The 13436-nt window shown below is 43.5% G+C and overlaps 1 protein-coding gene across 6 annotated transcripts in view; it reads left to right on the top strand.

Moving 5' to 3' along the window:
• Window positions 1–13436, top strand: part of tspan9a (tetraspanin 9a) — a 152334-nt gene that overhangs the window by 119091 nt on the left and 19807 nt on the right. The gene's annotated exons all lie outside the window — the stretch shown is intronic.

Below are 13436 nucleotides of genomic sequence, written 5' to 3'. Positions count from 1 at the left end.
ATTGCTTATGCCTTGTTTTATAGGCCGTGTCCTTGCTACAAGGCCTTGACTGAGAAAGATTTAGCATTAGGGAATCTTTAAAAATAACCCTTTTGATATTCAAGGTGGACAAGGGTCAACCGGTCACCCTCATGTGAACACTGTGATACTTGAGCAAATCTCCCTCACCTCTTTGCCTGACTTAGGTCAGCATCTCTTAGAACTTGGTGTACTCTTGTTTAGGTTCCAAGGAGAAAGAAGTTTCCTGACTCCTCCAAACTTGCAGGCTGTACTCCAGGTATTTATTTATAACTGTTCTGAGGGGACTCTCAACAAATGACGAACCCTTCGGCTGTCGACACCCACACAAAGCCCACAGCCTGCAGCTTCACTTTGCATTTATATGACTTTGTGTCACTGCGAAAGAAGAACTTGGAAATGATATGGATGATTGTTGCTTACTTGTGTCATGCCCCTTCCGGGCACATGACCTAGCTTGGCCCTCCTGACACTGACCTGGACCACAGGCGTGCTTGACAGGTCTTTAAATCAGCCAGGGGCCACCATATTCCCACGAGGACACTGTTAACAAAAGCAACCAGAGAGGCATGAGACGCGCTCTGATAATCACATCTCTATTCTAGGAAGCAGGAAGGGCTAAAAGGTTTTTTTTTTACACATTCAGACACACACATAGACAAAGAGTAGCATATACTAAACCGTGAATACATCTGAAGATTAGCTGCCCTGCTACATGTGAGGTAAGAGTTAAATGTGACCTCTGCTCCAACATGAAACCCTCTACCCGGCATACTAACAGCACAGGGGGATAGAGGTTGAGAGAGCATGAGAAATACAGTGGTTATTGGCACCCATACATGAAGCTTTTTCTGGTGCAAAGATTACATCGTTAATCCAGAGAAAAGATTTACCAACAGAACTTCAATATACACTCACTTACATTTTCCATTTCTCCCTCAGGAACAGGAAGCTGATTGCTGGAATCAGTAGCGACGGGCGTTTGTAAAGGATTTGTTTCCCATCCTGTTACTTTGTAATCATGTTTTTTGGGATACAGTAGAGGTTTGTCCTCCTGTGTGATATCCATGTTTGCCACCAAGTGTTTACCCACATGAGAGCCGCTCAGCCTCCAAATACATCATCACAACATGTTGAGGCCTAGTAAACAGAATCATCTTATTTCATCTTATCTCATCGGATTGAAAAATCAACCTTCAACTAGTACTGGAAAGTGAATTTCTCCCGCATTGCAGTTTTTACTGTAAATATAGAAAAGTGAATTTGGCCAAAATGGACTTTTGGACTTTATTGAAGCTTTTACATATTTGATGACTTTGATGTGGACTCGTCTTCCTCCCACTAACGGCTGTTTTTGTGTCCCCGCTTTGAGCCTTTTTTGGCTGTCTTGATTTTAAATAGTTGGATCTGTGATCATGTGAGTTATTTTAAAGCAAGGTGGCAAAGTTTGTGCACAGTCCGTCTGACCGAAAAAAAGGGAAAGGTTAAACTCTTCAACGATCATCATACTTCATATTTGAGGGGCGTTGACAAAATGTTACAATCTCCCGGTTTGACTCATGCTTTTGGCACAAGACCAAGCTAACAGTCAGTGTGGCGGTGTTGCGATCACATACAGAAATTACACACAATATACTGCTGAAACTAATCCCCCCTCTTAGTTTTGTCTTTGAACTTATGTCTGATGACAGACTGGCCTCCACTGCAGGCGCTAGAATTCTTCAAGTTATGACTGGAGGTCACTAATGGCAGCTGGAAAGTGAAATACACATACATGCAATCATCGCATATGCTCACACGTGGTCTTGTGCACATTAAGCTGTGTAATTTATTTGATTGTTCAGTCCACAGTATATATATAATATCCACCTTGATGTTGACGTATGCTCTGCATACGCTCAACAGTGATTGATTGAGGTTTTTCAAGAGGTGAGTGAAGAGTCTAGTGTTCACTTCTATTTCGGCATGTTGGGTCCCATATAAGATGACAGTAATTCATTGAACTTTCTCAATCTCCCACATTTAGTTTTTTCTGAACTGCAGCTACACTTAAGAAACCCTGCGCATGCTTTAGTAACTCATCCAGACACTTCATTTTAAGTGTGGCCATGCATTAGCAAAGTGAACTGTGCCTTTGCTGAAACAGAAATGTCAATTTTAATATAGTTGCTCAGAGATGACGACAAAACCAGAGGACATATTCTTGATTTTTAGGATGTGAAAGATTCAATGAAATGTCATAAATGTATTGAACACCTGTTAAAAGAAGTGATCAAGGCCTTACACTATAACAGGAGACGAGAGACGATGTCATTTACATAAAAGAATGACTGTGGTACTTTTCATGCTCATATTAACTGTCCCTACGGGGCATTTTGGAGCCATCCCCACACTAGATAAGTGTGATGAGAATATGCACACTTGTGGGGTGTGGGGATTGTGTGTCTTTACTGCAGTTGCACATACCGATGGGGGCTGTACATTGAAGCACCAACTGAAACAACTGAAACCCCACCTTACTCTCCGCCAGCTGGCAGCCACTTCTCGGATTTCTGCAGCATGACACAGGCTCCTTATCTTTCACACGCTCTTTGGGGAGTAACATATATGGTGCTGAAAGGGTTAGTACGACGAGCTCGGGGCAAGTTCATAGACTGGGCTACAGAGATTCAGTTTTACTGACAAACTTTAATGCACATCTAATGAGTATTGATTTATTCCAATACTATTTCTGAGCAGGCATTGATCCATATGTTCCTTTTCAGTTTGTCATCCAAGCTAGTTACCCTGTCCCCTGAAAACTAGAATACTCTGTTGTTACGTAAAAGAAGTAGGTCTACTCAACCGTTATTTTATTGACGCTTACGACATATCTTTTATGTACTGAACCAGCATTTACTGCAGGTTAGGAAGTGTAGTTGTGGGAATTGGTGTGCGTTGATGACTTCCCGGTGGAGGTCACAGATGGGGTCGTATTACAGTGTCCTTAATGCAACATTACAGCCCGAATGAAGCCTCATTTATTCTCCTTCTCCCTGAATCCTTCCTCCCCTTGTCTCCTTCTCTTTCAGCCCGAGGTGGTTTACAGTGAATAACACAGCTACTACTATATCACAACATTAAAACAGGGATTGATGCCCCACTATTATTTAGTGATGTGTGTCTTTGTGCGGTCCAGTGCATTGAGATGAAGGGCTGATGGGGATTCAGAGGTTGGCTGACCAGAAAAGAGTAGTTACACAGTCCATTTCCCTCCTGCGCTAATTAGCATGTCAACTGTGAAGTCGCCTCCAATGAGCCATTTAGGAGAGGAGAGGAAGAAGGGCAGAGCCAGTCAAGGAAGCTTTTCTGCATGTGCCATCAAACCTCCACTAAAATCTGACCTTTACACCGGACAAAAAAGGGGGGGACAGCATTTTCTAGCAGCGTGTGTCTGGTTTGCACTGGTTTGTGGCATGAGTATGTCGTGTGATTTTACCACTCTCAAGTGCTGACTGAAGGTAATATCTTTAGGGAGCCCTCCATGAAAAGTTTCATATCCTCACAGAGCCCCATGATGCACACAATACCTCCTAATTCTCCCCCATTCATCCCACTTGAGCTGTTTTTGAATGAATAAAAAGAAGCAATAGGATTCTGAGGGGAGAGGTGGTATAAAGGGAGATAGCTCCTGCAACAACCACAGGGAACACTGATTAGTGCTTCACCATATGGCACTACAATGCCATTTGAGGCACATTAAAAGTAAGAAGTTTGAGTTTTTTTCAGAATGAGCTGAAGTGTTTCAGGAGTGTCATTTTTTTTGTTTACGCTACAGCTGTCAAGGCTTTGTCTTGCATCGATAGTCTTTCTTTTTTGTACCTTGCGGTCTTGTCTAAATCAAGAATAGGATCATGATGATGGATGAGCAGAGCTTTTTGGCCTTTAGACAAGACTCGGGACAAGACATTCAGATGGTGCCCATGGACACGCCGCACCTCCCATGAATACAGATTGGCTCTCTGTATTGGTTAATGTAAGGTGTTGTTTTCATTCCGTGTTCTCTCACACTCCAAGTTTATTATCTCCAAAGTGAAGTCAGTTTGGCACACGGAATAAGGTCAACCTTCCAGGATGTGTGACGCTGCAAGCTCGTGACTGAAAGAGAGGGGAGAGAAGGAGGGAGATGCTGTGTTTCTGCACAATTCCCTTATTCCAGCAGGCCTGCAAATATTCCCAGAGCTCTTTTTCATTTTTTTGTCGCAATAAAGCATGAATTATGGCATGATTAATAGGATGCACTGCAACATGCTTGGGTAGAAATGAGTAGGGAAAAGAACTGTTCCCTGCAGCCTGAAATGAAGCAAAAGGGGGACAAATACAATTTAAGGGGATGGGGAACAGGGCCAATAATAAAAGTATAAGTTGTACACTGTCAGGCTACTTAATCACTTCATAGGAAGGGTGTAGTAACATTAGCAAACCTCTCCCACCACCGTACGTCCCCTTAGCTCTGCCTTTAGAAGTGTGGTGAATAATTTACAGTGTGAAGAGAAAGGGGTATTAAAAAAGCCCTTTATACAATAAGTGCAGGGAAACCGTCATTTACCCTGTGGCATGGCAGGCGGAGTGACTATTGATTATATGTCTTTCAATCTGAATATCCTCTTTTCTCGCTAGACATCTGCCTGGTGCTTTGGTTTTCACTTAAGACGATGTGCATATTTTGCGTCTTCATCTTCCCTCTGTCCCTCCAGGGATGCATAATGCCTCGCATTGCATAACAGGAGTGTTTTCATTCACAGTACCGCTGCTCTAGGAATAAACATATTCTTAACTCTGATGCATTTGTAAAAAAATTGTTCCCCCCCTCCTGCAAAGCATGTGAAAGCACAAACAGAATAGACCCAGCGTATTTTTGCAACCGCTACAGTTGGGCTTCACTTCACCCCCCCCACACCCGTTGGCAAATGAATTCCTGTTCATTAAGACGGGGGGGGTAAGCCTTTATCACGTTGTCGTGAAACGTTAGGCCGTGTGCTTGTTCCAGTGTCTCTAATGGATGTTGTGTTCGAGCAGCGGCAGGTCAGATCTTGGTGGGCTGTGCAGTACTCGGACCATCCCTGCAGCAAGGCCACGCGCCCACTCTCTGCTTTTTCCAAGTAAATATGAGATAATACACACATCTGCATGGACACTAACACACGTGCGCTAACACCTTTCTCCCCTAACAGCTCGCGATGAACCCTGCAGCCCGTCTATTTTTGCACAAGGTCAGACAGACTGACCCTGTAAGATAAAACTATGACAATGCTCCTCTGTTGCCCAATTGCTTCCCTCATTTCCAGGGAGAGATCCCAGGGCTGCTTTCCACCTCATTCTTGGCCCGGCAATTCTCAAACACTTGAAATACATTTGCAACGACATGTTTTGCTCCTCCGGCAATCTCAAACATAGCCAGGCAAGGTCACCTCAGTTCATCCCACAAAGTCCCCAATGCCTATTAGGAAAACTAAATTACACGACAATTGTTTACATTGCCAGTGGAGGTTCTTATTTTGTTTGTGGTTTTCTGAGATGGGAACTCAAGTGGAGCGATGTGGGTGTATTAAATATATGGACAGCTCACACACAAGTCTTTTTAGCTGTTGCCCTCCACGGTGACTTTGACTCTTGGAAATATTTCGATACTTCGAGGGGTGAGAAGCAGCAGAGGAATGTGCTGAGTGCAACAAGCCGGCTTTCTCTTTTACTCACAGCACACTACAGCTGCCATATAGTGCATTGGGGGGTTTCGTATTTCCTTGAGCCCTTTGGTCCTCTGCTCCAGGTGCTATGCGGGGAACAGGTTGAGTGTCCAACCTGTCTAATACACAAGTCTCTGGCCATGCTCTACCTCTGCTGAGCCAGCATTCTCATTCCCTTCAACTAGTGAAACTCAATGGGAGAGCGTCCAACCGTCTGTCTGCCTCTGAGGATTTTCGGCATGGCTGCACTGGCAGACCAGAGTGAGATATTTATACGGGCCAAATGTTGGTGTGCTTCTACAGGCGAGGCAGTTTATGTTGAGGAAAACAGGCTCTCGTAAAAAAGGCACTGCCTTCACATAAATAGATATTTATTCTTCTTAACGCATTGACTTTTTATTGTATGCAAATGCCTCGTAAGATATCTTCATAAGCACATTTGATGTCAACAGCAAGCGGCAATACTCACATTTAATTAGCGCCTTGTGGAGGAACGTCTCCCTCTCTAATCAGCTCAGTTTATGTATTTATATCTCGTTGTCCTCATTAGAACATCACTGGGACTTTTATGGTCCTTCATCTCCTTAAAGGACTGAGAGCTTTTGGGTTTCTAAGCTTCGGTCCTGCGCTGACTGGGAAGAGATACTATAACAGTAAGACAGCACAGCTGCCATCTCTGCATCCACCCCGCCTCTGCAGCATGAAGAAGTAAAGGAGCTTTGCTCTCCTGTGGTAGTGTTTGCCGGTACTTGGACCAGGGCTTTGGTCTTTGGCACTGGGCTTTGTACTCTGTGCTTGACTTGCAGGCCCCATTTCCCTCCCTCTGACTAACGCAGAGCTTCTTCGCTCTCTGGCTGCAATCATAGGATGACTTTCCCCTTCCTGGTGCTCGCCTTCTTGTCCTCAATGCATAATTGAAGTGCCTGTGGGTTCCCAGGCTGATTGAAGAGTCTTGTTGGAATGGTACAGATTTAACAGCAGAATTAGTCAGGGATGTCGAATAGCATTTCTTCAGGCCATTGTCCTGTCTTTCTTTCTTTTTACATCTTGTCCTCTAAGGGTAGATAGAGGCTGTTGTCAGGTGTGAAAGTGTGTGGATGTGTCAGCGCAGACGGCAGGGATGGCTCAGGACAGGCAGCAAAAGGCTTGTCAGTCTTTAATCCTTGCTGGCGCAATTGATTTAGTCACTTTGCGGTGAATAGGCCTTTCAGCTCTTCTCGGGGGATAGAGAGGGAGAGAGAGAGAGAGGGAAGGAGACATGTCAAAGCCTGCATCATTGATGGGGGCATCACTGAATACCAGATCCTAAACAGGGTAATCTAGGATCCCTGTTCAAGGTGCCCAGTTAAGGCATCCGCCACAGAATTGCTCCATTCTGGATACTGGACTAGTGATGGATGGTGGGAATTCTTCTTATATGGAAACATATCAGCGAGCCAAGTCTTTTTGTCAAATCTTTTTTTAGATTGCCCAAATTCAGTCCTGAAAGTCAAATAAATCATACTTTAGACTGTATAAGTGGACGTGGTCACCACGACGTCACCCATTGGTGTGTGGACTACGGTTCTAAAGCATCAAGTTCGGCATTTCGACCGTCACCTTCTTGTTTTTATTTCAACCAGAAGTGACACGAGAGGGTGGAGCTAAGGACACCCCAACTCTGAATCATTTTTAGGTGACCAAAATGTTACAGTCAACTTTCAGAAAACCGAAAACACACTGTGAAAGGGTTAAACGAAAACACAAGCAACTCTCAGACTGGACAACACCGCGGTAGCGTTCTTTCAATCACAAGGTGGCCACGACCTCCAGCATACTCTGCTTCATCGTCTGTTTTGCTCTAAATGGAACCGTCGTTTACATTATTAATATCCTGCTGCATTAAAGAAGACTTAAGACTAGTGATTGAGACCATACACTCATGTTGACAATGTTTACTGAGGTGATAAATCAAGTGAAAAGTAGGGTAACGTTCTCGTAGAATTCTATACAATTACACTTCTTTTTGCATCCAGAGGAGTCTGCTGGCCAATAGAAAGAATGTTTAAGAATGTTTAAGGCACTTCAGCTTGGCTTCCCTTTTCAGACCTGGAGCTGCCTGGTTGAGATGAGTAAAACCCGTTAAAAAGCTCAATTGTCTCCGAATTAAAGTGTTAATAGAAAGCTGCCTGCTGCGTTATCAGTCGACCCGTCAGCGTGATTTTCTAGGTAATCTCTCGCATTGTGTGAATCCACCAGGACTCCAGTGGGTAAATCTAATTTGAACCAGGCAGATATACCTTTTTAATCTTGTGCCCTGCATCCGTCTCAGCCTTATGAATTCGAAGTGTTTATTCTGGGCCTGAAAGCACTGTTTCCCTCAGCCACCATCACAGACCCTGTGAATAATTCACTTGTTATACAACTGACATGAGCTTTGCACTATTCAATGGGGAATGACTGAGATGCCTTCAGGAAGTCCAGGGAGACGGGGATAGGGAGTTTTACTGGAACACTGTATATTGCCTACAGCTTCGATGTCTTCCATCATCTAGATAAATACTGTGTAAAGAGATGGGCCTCATAATGGAAGGGTTAGGGTTTCATTCGACTATAAGTAACCATGCTTCACTGACAAATGTACAATTTACTACCTACTCATGATTTGTTCTTGTTTAAATTAGTTTTTTTGTTGTTTTTTGAAGCAGCTTCACTTGCCCCAAGTGTGTTATCCATATTTATTAACATGTTTAATTTAAGAAAAATTTCAAGGATAGCCAATAGGAATACTCCTCTGAAAAACACGTGTTTTACCTTGTAGGCTTAAAAAGGGGTTCTGAAGGAAAAAATTAATTATCCGTAGAAACCTAAACCACAACTGCAGCATACACTCCCCTGGTGTCCATCAAACCATCAGTAAACTTTTCTGCTTCTGTTTGCTTCCACTGGTGCAGTTATATACAGTGTGTGTATATATATATATATATATATATATATATATGCAATAATATAATATAACATAGATGTAATATAGTTGGCAAACAACAAAGCAAAGCGGTGTGCTTAGTTGTGTTTTGGAGTATTTGAATGTATGCATGAAAATTGTCAGTAGCTGTTAAGTGGCTTGATGATATTAATACATTTTGCCTATTATTATACACATTTTGTACTTAAATTCAACAAACAACCATTAAAATGAAGTGTCAGCGTGCTGCTATTGACACACACACACATGTGGGTCAGATACAGCTGCTGCTATGTAGTGAAGCTGAGCTTTAATGAGGAGAAAAGGGAATCAAATGACCGTGTTCCTTATTGAGCAAACTGTTGGCCATTAACAATAAAGGGACTAAAACCCCGAACTTTTCTGAAGGACATGGTGTGTCAAAGAACAAAATCAAGACTGTTAATGTGAAATATAATTGAATGTTCTTCTGCACCACCTAGGCTTTATTTTAGTTTGCTCCAATGTGACCACCATGGAGGATAAATACAGTAAAAGTACATATTTATGAGGAGGAAATCTTTTTCTGACAGGTACACACAAACACTCTCTTGAGAGTCTATTCTCAAAATGAACCATTTTTCTTTCACAGCATGCCTCAAAGAAGACCTTTTCCACTTGCTGGGTAGAAAATACAAATAGCCTGTGTTTACTTTCAGCCTTTTTTTCCCCTCCTATTTGATGTTTACATTTGCTTTATCACGCTTGTTGTTCTGTGATTCTGATTCCCTCCCGTACTGTAGTTGGCAGGCTATTTCGTAGTTATACAGCAACATGAATCACGGGCCTTGCGAGATCACATGATGAGAAATGAAAAATCGTCCTTTATCCGAGGTCTTCATTTCAATGCAAAATCAATGCTGAAGCAGAAGATGTGTTGTGTGCCGCAGGACAGGAAAGTTTTATCCCAATAAAAAGAAAGATGGAGTTGCAGTAAAGGGCAGAGGGGATCGTAAAGTGATAAAGTGGCTCCATCCTAAAGCAGTGCAGTAAGGTTGGCATTTTCCCGAATGTTATGGTTTATTGTGCTGTAAGGGTAGAAGTGCTTTCTAATTACTTAAACAAAATGTTTGTTTTTAGTATGGCACGGCAGATGTCTATGGAGGCTTATTATGTCTGTGTAAAACACCTCATGTTTATTTACCCTCTGTTTTAAAGCATTACGTAAACTGAAGTAAGAGACTCCAACACACACATTCTCAATGCACTGACAGCCACACACACACACACACGCACATATCACTCACTCAAAAAAACTTTAAAAACTCATTCACAGGATAGTTGAGCCACCGAGGACAGTGGTAATTTGACAAAAGCTGTCATTCTCTATGACAGGATTGTGACTTCTCTGAGTGATCAGGGTGTTAACGGGTCAATATCATCCAGCCTCTACGTAGACACACACTGCATAGCCCGCTCTCAGACCCCCCTTTGTCTGGGGGAGATTGAAGTGGGGTCCCGTGTCGAGTGGCTCCGTGTCACTGAGCCAGTTACTGCAGCGACTGATAATTCTCTGAGCCAGCCATTCGGATGAAGGGTCAGCCTCTATTTTCTTCTTCTCTGACTCTGAACTCAATCTCTCTTTGTCTTCCACACATCTCACGGGCGCATCCAATCTTTCTATCTTTAATGCTTGCTAACCCTCTTCCACACATCTTATGGCTTGACCCCCTTTACCTCTCTTTCCTGTTTGAAGAAAGTTGCCTTACAGTTGATTCACCTGCTATTATTGCAGCTATTTCCACCCTGAGCTTGTTAAAGGGCCACAAACAGCAGGGCCTGATTCATCCAGTTAGATAGATTCACACCTCATGTCCTCCAATTTCCTCTTCTCGAAAGTGAATGCTGCTCTACTCCTCTCCTCGCTGCTGGGCTCCTTTTGTCACTCCTTCCACAAATGACATTTAGAAACCAGACTCCATTCTGTCCTGCCACGGAGATGCTCTAAAAGTATTGCCCAACACGTGTGAAAAGGGCACACATTCCTGCTGTCGGCTCTAACCCCTTTTCCATTGATTTCTGACAATAAATCTTGCTGTTTCAAGCACGATATTACACGTGCCCAGCATCCCTCCCTCTTGTCACAACTTTTCCTGTTAACTTTCCAAAATCAATTCAGTATTTAGAGCAGCAGGTTTTTTTTTTTGTTCCAGACTGCAACTAATTTGTCATTATCACGGCTGGAAGATATGTTCCGATCATCCTCCAACATCTCTGCGCTGCGTGGATCCATGGGGGACCCATTCTCACCGAGACAAAGCAGCCAAGTAGTTATGACAGTGTAGCTAAACCAGAAATACATATTTAAATATCCAGAGGGCTAAAAGACTCACTGTCCCTCACTGAAGCTTGTTAAAATTGAAATAGTAGTGGACCTGGCAAGCCGACATGTGTCATCCTCAGTTGTTTGATGATAGGGTCCGCGCTCTGCAAAGTTGCATCCATGAATTGTGAAAGCAGAGTAATAGCCCAGAGCAGCCGTGTGAGCTGCACAGATTTTCTAAATTGGCATGTAGCATTATGCTGGCTCAAGCAAGCTGCATAGATAGGGACCCTAACAACGAGGGAATGTGTAAACAGTGGCAACGTCAGTAGCACTTGAGGACATTTCTGCTGAGTAGATCATTTATTAAGAGTGAACACTGGATCTTCAATCAGAAAAGTCAATTGCATCAGTCGGTGTATTGACTTTCATCACTCATTGGTCATTCAGATCAAAAGTGAGTTAAAAAAACATCATTGTATAAACATTGTTTTCTCTGTGTCCCTAGAAAATATGGTAATCGGCCAATTTATTCCTTAAACCCAAATGTTAATCACAACCCTGCAGCATCTGCCGCTCCGATTGATGTAATAACAATGAATGCCTTAATAGAAAGCCTTCTCCGTGACTGTTTACAAGCCTCCCCGCTATTTGGGGATTCCCTGATCCTTTCCCCGCAGATGGGAAATCACAACATGATCGCCCCACAATTAAAAGCAGATAAGGAGCTCAGCGGATAGCCTCGAGGTCGAGCTCTGACGCACGCGCCAAGGTCGGATAGCCGAAGAGATCAGAGCTTATGCTAAAGGTATTTCCTGTGGCACAAAGGTCCGATGACCGCATGTTGTTGTTGTTGTAGTAGTCGTAGTAGTGGAAGCAGAGCAGAGAGATTACTCCTGGTAGGCTCAGATCCGACAGATTGTGCCGGTGGCTGGGCGGTTTCACAGTCACTTAAGAGAGCGACACACTTGGACGAGCTCCCTTCACTGGGCATTAAACACAATTAAGTGAAGGCACTGTAACCCTCCCCACTTGGACTCTTAAAGCTCCTTGTGTTCCCCTCGCGAGCCTTAAGACCACTCCATCTATCAGTCCTCTAGAAAATTCCTCCCCTGCGTCCTCGAACCCTTCCTCCCTAATCTATCCTTCTGTAGAGTGTCAGCAGTGATATCGTCCCCTCTCTTCATGGGGACATGACCTTTACCGGCCTTTTCAATCTACGCTTTCTTTCCGCCTTTTTTTTTTTAATCTAGGAAGCATAAAGGGCCAGCGGGGGCTTCCCAGCAAATACAGTTGTCTCTGAATTATTTAGATGATAGATGATTCAAAGTCTTACCAGCACCACTCAGAGACCACTCGTTCATTCTGGGTGAGAAATCCAATGCAACTTTACTGTCATCTATGTGTGACTAAACTCGTGTCTTTTTCTTAGAGTGTGCTGGGCAGGCAGTGTTTACAGCCTCCCTTGCCTTCAACCTTGACAGCAGCACTCAAGCTTTTATTTGGCAGAGCTCTGACTCCAATCTTTCACAAAATCACACCCTGGGCAGCGCAGTCAACTCTCAAATAGGGCTTTTATCTATCCTGACTCATTTACGCTCAGTCCTGATTCTTTCTCTCCGTGTCCTCTCTTTTAATTGCATCTAGTCGTTACTTAGTCCTGAGAGGGGGCTGCGTGAACTCAGTTTATTTATCTACAGATCCTATAGGACTCATTAGAGCCGAGGCGTCTCTCACCAGCTCATGAGGCTTGCATTTGACACTCCAAAGTTTCTCTTACACATCATCACCTAACATCTCTGAGAGACACTTATGAGTTTGTTGTACTTGTAGTGTGCTTGGAGTCACTTTGTTTTACCGCGGTGCGAGTGTTTGTGTTTGTTGTGAAAGTGCTGCAGCACATTTCCAGGTTTGTTGTCAGTTGTGCCATTCATCAGCTCAGTGTTGTCAGATCCAGAGGTGAAATGCTGTGTGTGGTGGATTAATTAATTTGTTTTAACAGAGAAGAAGGAAGCAGAGATGTATTCATAACTCTTACCTGATGATGACTGTGTGCGTGTGCGCGTGTAGGTGTGTGTGTTTGTTTCACATATTGCTGACAGGCGTTAGTGTTCTGGAGCAGCGGTGCAAAGATAAGAAAGGAAGAGGGGAGCGGTGTGAACAGAGGGCTGTGGTGTGATGATTTACCATGGTGCCGTTCCATATTTTACCTCATTCCTTTTTTTTTTTTTTTTTTTTTTTTTTATTCATGGCAAGATTGCCCTGGGTATTTCATTCTATTAGGTGCAGGCAAAAATGTCACCACTTACCTCCTAGCCGATATTTCACAGAGCGGTGGGCACGCTGTATGGCTCTTATGTCGGATAGATGGAACAGCACATCAGTAGATGGGACACTTTGGCAATCGGAGCCCTCCGTAAACACTTCTTTGCATTAATGGACCTCA

Source organism: Anarrhichthys ocellatus, unplaced genomic scaffold (assembly GCF_004355925.1).
Source record: "Anarrhichthys ocellatus isolate YVR2014 unplaced genomic scaffold, GSC_Weel_1.0 scaffold2, whole genome shotgun sequence".
Taxonomy (NCBI): domain Eukaryota; kingdom Metazoa; phylum Chordata; class Actinopteri; order Perciformes; family Anarhichadidae; genus Anarrhichthys; species Anarrhichthys ocellatus.
This window is presented reverse-complemented; position numbering and strand designations above follow the sequence as displayed.